The following is a 14,661-nucleotide window of genomic DNA, read 5'->3' on the forward strand; positions in this document are numbered from 1 at the left end:
CGCCCCCGGGACCCAGTTGCTGCCTTCTTCCCCGCCATGTGATTAAGCCTCGCACTACTTTGTGGCAGTGGCGTAGCGTGGGGGTGCAGGGGGGGCCCCGGGCGCACCGGGCGCAACATCTGAGGGTTAGGGGGCGCAAATCCACGGGTTAGGGGGCGCAAATTACTTGCCTTGCCCCGGGTGCTGACAACCCACGCTACGCCACTGCTTTGTGGAGCTGATTTGGAGCGCTGACTAGATCACTGGTGCAAATGGAAGGGCATGGAAAACAGTTCCCTAGTTCACACTGGCTGCCAGGACATAGTTGATGTAATAACTTATCACACCACAGTGACATCACAGTCGTGTCCATAGCAGCCACAGGTGTGGGGAAACAGGATTGGGAGTAATCCAGCAATCCTAACTCTGGCTGGGGAGCAGCTGCATCTGAAGCCCTGCGGGTGAGGGGGGCAGGTGTGGGGTGGTTTGTTTTTGCTGCCCTAGCTGTAGGTTTGTGGAGCTGAGAGAGCAGAGGACCAGGGCCTCCGGGGATCCGCAGGACTTTGAATCCAAAGTCAAGACTTTGAATCGGGCACAGCAGTGGCCAAGCCCTCCTGGCAGGAGGGGGCTGGTGGGGGGGGGGTCGGCTGTCTTGTCTTAATCACCTGGGCAGCACAGATCTGGAGGTGAGGATTGCACTATAAGCCTAAGTTTTGAACCATATTAGTTTAGTTTGATGTATAGAGCTGTATTTTAACCTATAAGAGAGCTTATTGTTTAGGGCTGTATTCTGCTGTTCGCTTCTAGCATGATTTAGGACATTGCTTCCCCAGGTGGGCTGTACTGCTCCCTGTGGGGCAGTGGGATTACTTAGGGGGCGCTGAGAAGCAGGGGGGCACTGAAGGTGATAAGGACTATCAGACTTTGGAAAGTTGACAAAACTGGATCCGATTTTGAAAAGTTAGTACAATTGGCTCAAGCTGATCAGTTTTGCTGAATTAAGTAAACAAAATAGTCTTATTTGGGTTTTGAGTGAAGGTGAAATTAATGGTTACTATTTTGAATTTTATTGTGTTAATATATTCCTTAGTGGGCCATGCAAACAACTGTTTTGAATAATGCTTTTTATAAGGTGGGGTAGTGGACCCTGGGGATGAGTTTATGGAACCAAAGTGGCAGTGATCTGTAAAAGATTTAGGAGATATGAGATGGGAAAAGCTTTTTATCATATATTTTATTTCAGATGTACTGAAGCATTCTAGACATGGAATGGAAATCTGATACAGACCATGCTGGAATAGACTATGTTATGGGATGTCCCTTAGCGTAGGGACAACAGTGGCCAAGCCCTCCTGGCAGATATTCATGTGGAGGCTGGGTAGCATTTTGGAGTCTAAAAGAAAGCAGAACAATACAATTGGCACCAGTTTGGCTGCAGGAGTTGTCAGAAGAAGGCATACAAGGTGCCACCCAACCGTCTTAGGGACTCCACTCTGAATTTGTGTAAGGTTTACTCCTTAGCCCTGTCTTCTCCTGAAGATGTCCCACAAGGCACGTATATATTGCCCAATATACCCATATTTCAACATAGTTGACACAAACTAGTATACTTATTTAGCTGGAGTATTGTGTACACACATGTGCCCCCCCCTCTCTTTTCTTGATTAGGCAAAACTTGTTGCTCAGTGAGACACAGGTCTTTGTCTAGCAAACTTTCCATCCAGTCCTGGCTTTCACGTGTTGCAGCTCTCCAGGGAAAGGGCATTTGTCTTCCCAGAGATGCAAGATCTTGCTGGAAACGGGCGCCGCTTCTCCACTGGCTGCAGGGCGAGGGAGGCGCCTGCAGGGGCTCTGTATCTTGTGCCGCCCGAGGCAGCTGCTTCTCCCCACCTGGGCCTGTGATCCCAGGAGAAACTCATGCAGTTCTGAGAAGCTTTCCTAGTTAACTATTAGAGAATCAGGGAGAACATGTGGTTGGCATCAAATAAACCTTTCTTCATGTGTTGGTAACGGTCGTCTTGTTGAAAGGAGAATGTTTACAGAAAGAATTTCCAGGCATAGCACTGACTTGTGAAGAATCTGAGAATGCTGAACAAATGCAACTATAGAGCATTAAGCTTCCTGTCTTGTTTGGGCTAAAATCTGGGAAATATATATTCTTAACTGAATTTATTAAATGTATAGGGAGGGGGAGGTCAAAGGAAGTACTCTCTTATTGTTTTCTGTCTTTTTGTTTGTGTGTAGATTATGGAGTACAACTACTGTCTTGAATTCCAGGAATTGCATCACAGGTTGTTTATTTCACTGTTAAAATACGAAAACCTTAAATCGCTCGTTTAACTTTTAGTCACTTTATAGCAAACCTTAAATCACTTGAAACAACTGAGTGCTGTGTTTCGTTCTAAACTTTCTATGAGATAAAAGATGGCTATAGTGAGAGTTAAAGTGAGATGTTAAAAAGTGTGTGTTTGGGGGGAAGGTTTTCTGAAATTGGTTCATATTGCTTTTTTTTTTGTATAATTGTTGGTTAAGAGCGTTAACCATTACTATCTTTCAGTGAAAAGTTTGAACTCATTCATGTGTTAGCAATCCCAAAATTTGTTACCCCAAAATGGAAATGGATAGTGAAAAAGTACATAAAAAGGTGAACAGAAATAAGGTGGAATGTAAATATTCACATGTATTGTGAAAAGGTATGCAAATCGTTACTCAATTGTTCTACAACTATTTGTATCACAGCTGTCCTGTACTTGTTGCAAAGTGTGTTCTAGGTCTTATAAGCCAACATGGCACCCCCTGCCCCAGATGTTGCTAGGCTGCATCTCCTGCGTCTCTGATATTGTCCATGCCGGCTGGGGGGTGATGGGAGCTGTGCCCTCCAGGTGCTGTTGGTGGGGGCTGCCCCTCTCTGAGATTGTCTCATATTCTAGTTCCAAGCTTCAAAGGAGTAGTGTCTGCCATTTTGTAGCACAAAGTCATCATGCACTCACAAGTCAGTCACCCCCTTGAACTGGCAGACTTGGGAATACTGAGGTCTGCAGAAAGTGCTTTGGGGGGGGGGGGCGGGGAGGTTGGGAAGCAGGAGGTGGGAGCTTGAGTGCCGCAAAGTGAATGGGGAATAGTTCCTTTTGAGAATTTTTTCTTGTAGTAAGCTAATAACGACAGCAACAACAAATGTGAATGTTTGTTCCTTAAGCAGGGTTACCTTTTCATTTCCTAGGAGAAGAAGTGTAAGAGCTCAGGAGACATATTTTGAAATGTGTGTTTCCACTTTCTCCCTGACTCTGCCTCGCTACAGTTCCCCCTTGTGACCTTAGATGTGCACAACCTGAGACCTGAACATCTACTTGTGTGGGGTTTATATACTGGTGGATATGTGCTGTGAGTGGCTTTTGAGTTGCATCATACTCTATGTTCTGATGTTTCAGTGTGGGTGGAATAGTAGGGGATGATGAGGCAGATCATTTTTATTTGTTTTCCTCTTACATTATGCTCAATAGGAGGGAAATTGCTTCCACCATCCCAGACCTGATGGGTGTGTCCATGGAATGAAGAAGTTTAGGATTTGGCATAGCCAAGCCACACCCCAAACTCATGTGCTCCTCCTCCTGCTGTAATTTTACCAGTGGTGGAGTTTTCTGCTGGTGTTTCAGGTGAGTTTCACTGGCCTTGGTGTCATCCTGGTGGCATAATGCCATTTCTGCTTGTGGAGTGGGGCTGAATACATGGTAGCTGAAATGTCAAAGGAGTTTGCAAAAGAGTGTGTTAAGTTTTGAACTGTGTGGTTTCTATACGCAAAGCTGCACTTCAGCCTGGGAGATTTCTGCAATGCAATCTTGGCCACACCGTTCATGGGAGATCATGGGAAATCTGGAGCGGGAGAAGCTTTTATTACAAATTCAAGAAAATACACCCACTCTCAGTTTCAGATTGTCCATTATGTTGGGGAAACATTTCAGACTTAGTGCAAGTAATGTTTCTTTTTGTATCATGTAAAAACTGTGAAATGACCTTGATTCCCATGCCACATTCTGACATTTCACGCCAGTTCATGAAAATACCCCCCTAAATACCAATGTTCTTATCTATATGAACAAAACTTACTTTTTGTCTTCAGAAAAACCTTCATAATTTTGATTACTTTTACCCACACATTTCACAGCTTGGTATGGCAGCATTAATCCTATAACACTGCCTTTTCCATCACATTAATAAAGAACAATAAGTTTCCTGAACAATTTTTAAAATGACTTATTTGCGTATTTACACACTTGTGAGTTTAGATTCCGGTCTGAACTGATAAGGCTGAACATGTTGCATTAGCACCAAAGGGGTCTTTTTTGGTTCAGCAGCTGTGGATATATTTGTCCAGGTGTGACAGAATTCTTTAGAAGTTGGACGTACTCAGCGAAGCAATTAAAAGGTGGGTGGGTGTGAAATCAAGGATAAAGAGCTCTCATGCCTAATTGAGATGATCAACCAAATACTGGTGTGTTCTTTCCTTTCGTCCTTAATGGAAGGTCAGCTTCAAAGATGTGGGCACCGAGAAAATGTTAAGAGTGTGGAATCTACTAATTTAAAACTTTTCAGCAGTTGGAAAATGGTAATCAAATACAACAAAGCATTGTCACTGTGAAGTCCATAATAGTTTCTGTGACGGGGGTGGGGTATCATAAGTTGTAATGGCAGGAATGAATCTTGCTTTGCTTTCAAATTATATCTGTTTCTAATTCTCAGGTTGGCACATCCCTGGAGGATATGCAGCCACCCTGATTCAGATAGAATTGGAAACCATACTTTGTGGAGGTATCCAGACAGGGGCAGTGCATCCTGTTTCACCACTTGAGGGGAAGCAGAAAATGCTGCCTTACCCTGCCATCCCCCACCTGCTCCTACTGCAGCCTGCTCTGCCCCTGCTGTGCACCCTGCTGCATTTGCTCCTGGCAGAGAAGCACCACCACCACTGGAGCCCATCTGGGGTGAGATCTTACCTCAGATAGACACGATCCTGCCCAAAATTGGCTCCAATGCTCTACTGATGGTGGAGGTGTTGGGGCAGGTGGGACACCCACAGGTATGCAGCCTCACCTTGCTTAATGTATCCTGAACACTGTTCCATTTGTGCTGGATTACTTGTGGTTTTTGGATTCTGATGATATGGACAAGCTGCTTGCAGGATTAGAGCTAACCACCTGTTCGCTTGACCCTTGTCCACCTGGGCTTCTTAGAACTAGCTGAAGGGGATTGACTGGGTCAGTCATTGCCTTGGGGGAGATACCACCTGCCTTAAAGGAGGTAAAGGTGTGCCCTTTCCTTAAGAGGACTTCCCTGGCCCCAGAATAATATTCTCCAGTGACAAATATCCTGTGGCAGAAAGTGTTCAGGAAGCCCAACTTCAGGCTTGTTCGAAAGAAGCGGATTATCTGCACCCATTTCAGTCTGGTTTCAGGCCCCATCATGACGCTGAAACTGCCTTGGTTGATGACATTTGTTGGGGAGCAGGTGGGGAGCGTGTGACCCTGTTCATTACCCCTGTCCTTTCTGCTGCTTTTGTTATTGTCAGTGGTATTTTTCTGGAGTGGCTCTGGGAAGTGGGAGTTGTTAAATAGATGCCTCTTCTGCGTACACAGCCTTTAGGAATAAGGAATTACAGGAGGTGTTGGGGGCAGTCAGGCTCTCAGAGCCACTCAGGAAAGATTCACTGTTCTGTTAAGCCCTGAGGTTTAAGAATGCCCTGCAGGAGCTTCTGGAGAAAATTGAAATTTCCTACCATGAATTTCTGTTCCGAGTCTCCTATCAGGGTGTTCCACCCACCTCTTCTTCTTAAGCCACCAGGACATAAGTTGCTGCTGCTAATCAAATTTATTCTGCCAGCACCACATGTCAGGGAAACTGATAGGAATGCCTGCAGTTAATTATCTTCTTTTGCCTCATTACTTAATGTTTCTTAATTAATTGTTAATATTAGACTTATTCAGAATAGTGCATAGGTTTTGTTTTTAGTTTGAGGTCAAGGTCAGGCCAGTCTGGGAATTAAGGTGTCCCTTTCTCTTGGAAACACAGAGGTCATGGGTAGGCAAACTAAGGCCCGGGCGCCAGATCCGGCCCAATAGCCTTCTAAATCTGGCCTGTGGATGGTCCGGGAATCAGTGTGTTTTTACATGAGTAAAATGTGTCCTTTTATTTAAAATGCATCTCTGTGTTATTTGTGGGGCCTGCTTGCTGTTTTTACATGAGTAGAATGTGTGCTTTTATTTAAAATGCATTTCTGGGTTATTTGTGGGGCATAGGAATTTGAGCTTGTGCATTAAGCGGCCATTTCTTCTTTTGAGTGTTCCCAAAATCAGATTCCTGCTCGTGAATGTGAATTCACTGGTTCGTACCTAGTGTCAGTATAGTAACTTGTATTAAAATGTGCTTGATCGTCCCTTGCATTCAAGACTGCTTGCCAGCGGAGGCCAGGTACCTCCTGACGAGAAAGAGTCAAGGGTTAACATGTCCCTGCCTTCCAGAGGTGTGTAGTCTCGTTGCCAAGGCCCTTAAGGCACACTGGACCCAAGCTGAGGCGTTTCTCCGATAACAACATCCGATTTTGTTTGTTCGTATTCCCAAGGAGGGAGCATTTCATCCGAAGAATGTCCTGACATCATAAGAGCAAGGGTTGGGTCACCTGTTGTGGCAAAGGATTTGGGAGTCAGAATACAGTTATGTCTTAAGTGAAAACCAGCTACAGCTTGGGTCAACCTACATAGCAATTTTGGTTCCCTTAAAACAGTGCTGCTTTTGAGGTACGTGAAATAAACGTGGAGATCACCTATCCCAGGGGTAGGCAACCTAAGGCCCGGGGACCGGATGCGGCCCAGTCGCCTTCTCAATCCGGCCCATGGACCGTCCAAGAATCAGCGTGTTTTTACATGCGTAGAATGTGTCCTTTTATTTAAAATGCATCTCTAGGTTATTTGTGGGGTATCGGAATCTGTTAATTCCCCCCCCAAAAAAATAATAATAATCCGGCCCACCATATGGTCTGAGGGATGGTGGACCGGCCCATGGCTGAAAAAGGTTGCAGACCCCTGCCCTAAACCATGTGAGGCAGGGTACCTGACGGGCTGCTTGCTCCTGACCAGTTAATTTAATATCTTCCTTTTGTGCTCTCACATTCAGAGATAGCACCTTCTTTTGGGAACCCCCCATATTTGTTCAGCTGGTGCCAACTGTTTTGTTCCCTGGAACATTAATTGGCTGTTGTTGTGATTGACTAATTAAACCCTGATGCTGTTTTAATCTGCTGTTTTTGTTGCACCTCTCAGTATTAGACTATTGCGTAGCATATTGCTTTTAAGTAATGTTTTGTAAGCTGCCTTTAAGAACTGTGGCTGGAAGACGGAGTCACATAAATAACATAAACTGCAAAATACACCCCACTCCTAAATCTCAGCCCTTGTGTTTGTTGTTTGAAACAGCACAGCTTTGAAGCAGCAGAAGAGATGGAAAATAAGTTTCTTCTGAAAATGTGGTCAGATGACAGAAAAAGTGAACTTTGAGTAGAATTGTTCTAATTTTTTTGTTCTGAGCTGCTTAAAGTGTCCTATCCAGAATATTGTCATAGTAGCTGCAAGAGTTAAAGGCATACACCTTCATTCTTCTAATATTATGACCCATTTTAGCCTCTCAGCCACTGTTCCCTACAGAACAAAGAAGAATTGTTTAGGGCTTTTGTTAGAAATACTCAGCCCTTGCTGGAGTTGTCAAAGTTTTCTTTTGGTAATGAATGACCCTGAATTGCATGCTGTAATTAAATCTGTATGTAGCCTAGTGGGGAAAACTGGCTGAAATGCTCATTTGTTGCAGCGACAGTCTTTTCACATAGATGTTATGTTGGTAGAAAGAGGCACCTAAAACCCTTTTTTGCCGGGGGTGGGGAGGAGGTTTTTTTTTACCGATAAGCACTTTCTGCTGACTTTGCACAAATGTTTAAAGTACCCCCAATGGATGTTAGTTGTGGGAGGCCAGACCAGTCCACTACCCTAGAGGGTGGGCAGATAAAGGACGTCAGAGGGCGAATTTCAGGCAGTGATGCATCTTACTCCCAACTGCATAGGATTTGCAGCTTCACATGATCTTTTTAATTTTTTCTTACGTTGATGCCAGCCAACATAAGAAAGTTAAAGTTAAAAGCGTTTCGCATTTATTAACAACACCATCATCACCATCAATGCACAGGGTTCTTTTATGACATCTTAATAAACAAGGTCTCTTCTCCCAAGAAGCTAGGTGTGACGCTGGCAGACTGATGTGTTGGTCTGCCAGCCAAATGTCAGGTCTGCTGCTAAATTTCTATAAAGCAGAAATGGAAAAGTGGTGTTACCTTAAAGGGGCGGGAGGAAAGTTCTTAAGCTCCTCTTGCCTGTTCCCCTTGCAGCAGAGGTTCTTCTCATCTTGAAGCCTTATTGAGGGAAAACAATTTAAACAAATTTGGAGATGGAAGCAGAAGTAGATAGTGGGTTCAGTGTATCTAGTCTAATGCACAATAAAGGTTGGAAGGCCATCTGTCATTGATACTTTAGTTGAGATTCCTGCATTGCAGGGGGTTGGAGTAGATGACCCCCAGGGTCCCTTCCAACTCTGCACTTATATGATTCTGGAAAATCACAACTTGCCTCTTCAAGAGTAACTTAACAGCCAGCCTGATTCTGACATGCATATTTATTTAATTTATTTATTTTGCTGTTGTTTTTCCTGTGAAGCGTCTCGAGGCAATTTCACAATACAGTGGTACCTCGGGTTAAGTACTTAATTCCTCTTCATCCTGGAGAAGAGTGACTAGTGGGGTGCCACAGGGTTCTATCTTGGGCCGGGTCTTATTCAACATCTTTATCAACGACTTGGATGATGGACTCAAGGGCATCCTGATCAAATTTGCAGATGACACCAAACTGGGAGGGGTGGCTAACACCCCAGAGGACAGGATCCCACTTCAAAATGACCTTGACAGATTAGAGAACTGGGCCAAAACAAACAAGATGAATTTTAACAGGGAGAAATGTAAAGTATTGCACTTGGGCAAAAAAAAATGAGAGGCACAAATACAAGATGGGTGACACCTGGCTTGAGAGAAGTACGTATGAAAAGGATCTAGGAGTCATGACAAACTTGACATGAGCCAACAGTGTGACGCAGCAGCTAAAAAAGCCAATGCAATTCTGGGCTGCATCAATAGGAGTATAGCATCAAGATCAAGGGAAGTAATAGTGCCACTGTATTCTGCTCTGGTCAGACCTCACCTGGAGTCAGACCTCACCTGGAGTACTGTGTCCAGTTCTGGGCACCACAGTTCAAGAAGGACACTGACAAACTGGAACGTGTCCAGAGGAGGGCAACCAAAATGGTCAAAGGCCTGGAAACGATGCCTTATGAGGAATGACTAAGGGAGCTGGGCATGTTTAGCCTGGAGAAGAGGAGGTTAAGGGGTGATATGATAGCCATGTTCAAATATATAAAAGGATGTCACATAGAGGAGGGAGAAAGGTTGTTTTCTGCTGCTCCAGAGAATCGGACACTGAGCAATGGATCCAAACTACAAGAAAGAAGATTCCACCTAAACATTAGGAAGAACTTCCTGACAGTAAGAGCTGTTCGACAGTGGAATTTGCTGCCAAGGAGTGTGGTGGAGTCTCCTTCTTTGGAGGTCTTTAAGCAGAGGCTTGACAACCATATGTCAGGAGTGCTCTGATGGTGTTTCCTGCTTGGCAGCGGGTTGGACTCGATGGCCCTTGGGGTCTCTTCCAACTCTATGATTCTATGATTCTCATTCGTTCCAGAGGTCCGTTCTGAACCTGAAACTGTTCTAAACCTGAAGCACCACTTTAGCTAATGGGGCCTTCTGCTGCTGCGCCACCGGAGCCCGATTTCTGTTCTCATCCTGAAGCAAAGTTCTTAACCTGAAGCACTATTTCTGGGTTAACGGAGTCTGTAACCTGAAGCGTCTGTAACCTGAAGCGTATGTTACCCGAGGTACCACTGTATAGTAAAAACATGTATAAAATAACAGCTATATAAAAGCAGTTAAAGCAAATATATGAAAACAATTTCAGATCCAGTACTGATACTGACTTGCAAATCTCCCTGGCTAGTCTGGCCATGAAGGAGAGTTCTGGACAACAATGGGTGGCTGCGAGTCCATAGTCCAGGGCAGCCTCCGATGAAGCACTTCTTTGTCTCCTGTGAAAAACAAAGTTGTTTTAAAGCAGTCACAAATAGTAGTAGCGATCCTGCTGCAACATGCTCTTTTCTTTTTTGTAAAGGGAACATTTATTGATAGATACTATGTAAATGTAAATGTGACAAGGTGATTAAAAATAATGCGCAAATTGCTGGAAAAAACTGCATTTCTCTGGATCGCATCAAAGTTAAACACACCGATTTTCTCAGCGCAAATGTTATTTGGCGTTCACTTCTGATTACAAGAGCCTTCTGAAGAAGAAATGACAAGACAATTACAGGGCTTGAGTTATTTTTCAGCGTCAGCAGAAAAGCAAAGGTGTTATAACATGAAGCCTGCCCTTTGGGCACAGCTAGCACAGAAGTAGGTGTGTCTTGTAAGCTCTGTTTTAGCAGTGTATTTTAAAGGAAATCGCAATCTGACATTAAGGCAAAATAGCAGACGTTTCAAAACCTCATTTTCTTTGCTAGAGGTACTGGCTCTGATCCATCTCTAATTATAGACGATCCCTATAGCCCAATAACCATATAACCCTATTAACTTGGAAATAAGCTCTGTGGCATTCAATGAAACTCCATCCAGTGGAGGTGTGCATAGGATTATAGCTTTAGTTTGCCCTCCTCAGCAGAGACACACATTACTAGTCGCATCAAAGGAGCACGTAGCCAGCTTGTAGCCTTAATAGCATGTTCATGCAAATACAGCTCCCATTAGCCACACGAGGAATTATTGCTGGATCATGGTGATTGTATTTTTAAACAGAGAGAGCTAGTATTTTTAGGATGCCAGTCTCAAATTATTCCTGGCATTATTTGGTACTATAACCAAATCACTGTTATTACTTGTTTGCATATGGTCGCACTGTTGGCACTCTGTGATCAACTGTCACTATGGTACTTCTCCCTGGAGACCAGGGATGGAGAACCTGTCTTCCTCCAGATGTCGCCAGACTCCCCTCCCCTCAGCCCCAGCCAGCATGGCCAGCAGTCAGAGAAGATGGGAGTTGGAGTGCAGTGACCCCTGGAGGGCCACAGGTTCTCCATCTCTGTTCTCCACTGTGGGGCAAATGGTATAATAATGCTTGTTTAGCTGCATGTAATGTTAACTCTTGAGAGTCCCATGGACTGCAAGAAGAACAAACCGATCTATTCTTAAGGAAATCAGCCCTGAGTGCTCACTGGAAGGACAGATCCTGCAGCTGAGGCTCCAATACTTTGGCCACCTCATGAGAAGAGACGACTCCCTGGAAAAGACCCTGATGTTGGGAAAGATGGAGGGCACAAGGAGAAGGGGATGACAGAGGATGAGATGGTTGGACAGTGTCTTCGAAGCTACAAACATGAGTCTGACCAAATTGCAGGAGGCAGTGGAAGACAGAAGTGGCTGGCGTGCTCTGGTCCAGGGGGTCACAAAGAGTCGGATACAACTAAACGACTAAACAACAACAACAACAATGTTAACTCAGTGACTGCTTCTTCACTCTAAAGAGGCAATTTCTATGGTAAAGCTGGAAGGAAGGAAGAGCACTTAGAACTACAGATCTAAATATAAATAAAGATCTAAAAGTGTTTGAGATCCATGCTCTTTTTGAGGCAGAGGAGAAATGGTGGGGAAGTTACAAATTGCCACCTCCCAAGGTTGCTTTAGAACTGAGAAGTGACTAATCTGTTAATGTTCAACACAAAGCAGAGTTCCGCTTGCACCTTCTTCTTTCCAAAGACATGTGCTATCCATGTGAGGGAGGATATATTGTCTTTGGCAGAAGATTTTAGAATGGCAGGTCTGCAGCTTTATTACAGTAGGCAATGGACATTATCCTCCTTTTTAGAGTCACTTTCACTTTGGCAAAACAGCCATGTGTTTTTATTCTGTCTGAATACGCAGTACAGTGGTACCTTGGTTCTCAAATGCCTTGGTACTCAAACAACTTGGAATCCAAACACTGCAAACCTGGAAGTAAGTGTTCCGGTTTGCAAACTTTTTTTGGAAGCCGAATGTGCTCTATTTTTAGTGTTACACTTCCGTTTTGAGTGTTACTCTGAGGTTTATCTGTTCTTGCTATTTTTTTGCATTTTTGTTTTGCGGCTTTTTTTGTGACTCTGTGGAACCCAGTTTAGCTACTGATTGATTGATTGATTGATTGATGGTGTGACTGCAGGACATTGTTTATTGCTTTCATTTTATGGATCAATGGTTTCGTTAGCTAGTAAAATTCATGTTGAATTGCTGTTTTAGGGGTTGCTTTTAAAAGTCCAGAATGGATTAATCCATTTTGCATTACTTTCTATGGGAAAGTGCACCTTGGTTTTGGAACGCTTTGGTTTTTTTTTCTTCAAGTAATGTTTATTGAGATTTTCCAGATGATGACAAAAACAAAAAGAAAAAATTAAAAAGAAAAAAACAAATATCCAACAAAGAAAAACAAAAACACATAATGTTTAAAGAGCCTTATCTTCTTTCACCTTATTTCTCAGACCTCCCCCCCTCCCCTTCTTGCATTCCAATTTATATTATCTGCTCAACAAGTTCTTATCATATTTCTCAACCTTAACTTAATAATTTCATTATTTAATACTATTTATTTTCTTCTTTCTTCCATTTCTCAATTAATTTGAGAGCCTTATTTCTAATTAAAAGACCCCATTTTAACTTGATCTTAAACCTTTTTCCTAAAATCGACCCAAATTTCCCTTCCACAATTTCCCCACATTCCATAAAAATCACAAAAGTTATAAAAAGAAAAAAGAACTTAACAAAACTATATTTTAAGACCCTTTGGATTCCCAAGTCCCACCCTCCCTTTCCCGGTATGATCCCCAAACCAATGTCCATCAGTCCATCATTTCTCAGCCTGGATCTCAGATTTCCGAGGCTCTTAATGCTCTTTCCATTTCACTCTGCCGAATTTTCTTCACCATCCTTTGTATTCAACACCAAATCTCAAGGAAGATCTGTTCCAGTAATGACCATTTTTCTTCCAGACAGGCCTCTAAGTTTAAAAGTGGAGCTCAAATTTTGTTCCTTAAATTTTTTAAATCTGTATGTCCCAAAAGCTCGAACTTCCATCTTGATCTCACTTGAACTAACAGGCCTCTGATCTGCCTTGATCTTCCACAACATTATGGCTTCACCTTCATTTTCCACCAAATTTTCCACCAAATCCTCATGTATCTCTTTTTCCACTTTTTCCACTTTCTCAAGTTTGTCGAATTTCTTTTGCCCAGCTGCAGCCACTTCTGTTCCAACTTCAAGGGCTTTTGGTTCCACGACAAAGACTTGTGTCAAGTCTCTTACTTTTCCAGCAAATTTATTTACTGCTTCTTTCAATGTTGTCGCCCTTGTAGTCAAAATATTACCTTGATCCTGGATCTCTCCCTGTAGTTCCTGGAGCTCTCCCAGGAGATAAAATGTCCTGTTCAGCTCAATCAGTATTTTTCCACTTACAGCCATTTCTTGCAGTGTTCCACAACTCCCCTCTAGGGGGATTTTATTTACTTAGTATCTTTCCAGTTCCAATCCAAAAGTCCAATGTAGCTTATTTTTCTTTATTTCCAACAATTTGTATCCAAATTACAGAAAATCTAACCGGCAGTATCACCAGAAACAACGGTTCCTTTTATTCCCCAGCTTTGACAGCTAATTTGACAGCTGTCAAAGTCTGTATCTTTTAAACAGGCTCTTTCACAGATCACTCCCGGGTCCCGTGGGGCTGCACTTTAACTTTCGAAACCAACTCTTATCCTCCAGCAAAATTAATTATAATGTCCAATCATGAAATTAATAAGTTTTCTCCACAAGGGACAAAGATGTTTCTCTCAACTTTAGTTCTCAAGTCCTTGCTTTAGGTTGTTTGCAAGGCGGGGGGGGGGGGGGACATCCTTTTTACCCCTTCCCCGGTCGTACCGAATTCCAAGACAAAGATACCTTTTTAAGTCCAATTTCCTTATTACTCACGGGTTGTTGCTTTTAGTCCGAATGATCAAGGGAAAAAGTCAGCGCTCTCCGTCCATGGCATGCGGCTTCACTCAGCAGGGTGAGCAGAGGACTCTCAGCACCGCGCCGCTCCCCGCTCCCCGTTCCGTAGCCTTTAAAAAGGCTCCTTCACAGGTCGGGGGGGGCGTTAATGGTGCCCACCGAGTCACCACGTCCACAGGCATCCGCGCCTGTGGTTTTTAAGGGTCCCCGCGTCGCCGGTGCGGCAGGACCCGAACCCTGTTGAGCCGATTCCCTCCGGAGCTCGGAGGGAATCCGCCATTAAGCGATGGCGCTAACCCGGAAGTCCCTGGAACGCTTTGGTTTTGGAACGGACTTCTGGAACAGATTAAGTTTGAGAACCAAGGTACCACTGTAGCCCAGATGGACTCAGGCTTGAGGAGACTGAGGATTTGATTAAACCTGGTGAAGTGTAAAACAGCACAGGTGGCTTTTTGCTGGCAGGGTGTTGCAGAGGGATTAATCTA

At 43.8% G+C, this 14,661-nt stretch overlaps 1 protein-coding gene across 2 annotated transcripts in view; it reads left to right on the plus strand.

Annotated features, from left to right (window-relative positions):
* The first annotated feature begins 366 nt into the window (after positions 1–366).
* PLEKHG4B (pleckstrin homology and RhoGEF domain containing G4B) overlaps positions 367–14,661 on the plus strand; it is a 99,102-nt gene continuing 84,807 nt past the window's right edge. Inside the window, exon 1 of one of the 2 annotated variants that reach the window (XM_083708948.1) lies at positions 367–665. The gene's annotated coding sequence lies outside the window, so the exon portion shown is untranslated. Of the gene's footprint in view, positions 666–3,487; positions 3,633–14,661 lie in introns of those variants that run through there. The other variant, XM_083708950.1, reaches the window with a different exon arrangement.

Source organism: Podarcis gaigeae, assembly GCF_964106915.1.
Source record: "Podarcis gaigeae genome assembly, chromosome: 13".
Taxonomy (NCBI): Eukaryota; Metazoa; Chordata; class Lepidosauria; order Squamata; family Lacertidae; genus Podarcis; species Podarcis gaigeae.